Raw genomic sequence first — 558 nt, forward strand, 5'->3', positions numbered from 1 at the left:
ATATAGGGCTACTTTAGAGAATCACAATGTCTAAAGATAAAAATCAGTAATAATTTGCATTGTAAATGCATATGTACATAAACATTGAAAATAAAATATATTTGCTGCCAAAAACTTTCAAAAATTTTCTTGGAAAACTTTTTCAAAATGGGCATATCATCTTAGGAAGAGAACTGAAGACCTAAAAGTAAATCCACACACACACTTAGGGACACTTGATGTTTGACAAAGAAGCCAAACTTATACAGTGGGGAAAAAAGAGCATCCTCAACAAATGGTCTACCTGGATGTCTGCATGGAGAAGAATGAAAATAGATCCCTATTTATCACCCTCCCCAAAACTCAAGTCCAGGTAGATCAAAAACCTCAAAATAAATCCATAAACCTAATAGAGGAAAAAGTGGGAAATAGTCTTGAATACACTGGCACAGGAGACAAACTTCCTAAAGAGAATACCCAAACATCAACAGCTCGAACACTAAGATCAACAATTAATAAATAAGACCTCATGAAACGGGAAAGCTTCAATTAAAAGGAAACAATCGCCAGGCGGTGGTG

The 558-nt window shown here is 35.1% G+C and overlaps 1 protein-coding gene across 1 annotated transcript in view; it reads right to left on the reverse strand.

Moving 5' to 3' along the window:
• Positions 1-558, reverse strand: part of CUNH1orf112 (chromosome unknown C1orf112 homolog) — a 48,318-nt gene that overhangs the window by 19,758 nt on the left and 28,002 nt on the right.

The sequence above is a fragment of the Mastomys coucha genome, unplaced genomic scaffold (assembly GCF_008632895.1).
Source record: "Mastomys coucha isolate ucsf_1 unplaced genomic scaffold, UCSF_Mcou_1 pScaffold1, whole genome shotgun sequence".
In the NCBI taxonomy this organism is placed as follows: Eukaryota; Metazoa; Chordata; class Mammalia; order Rodentia; family Muridae; genus Mastomys; species Mastomys coucha.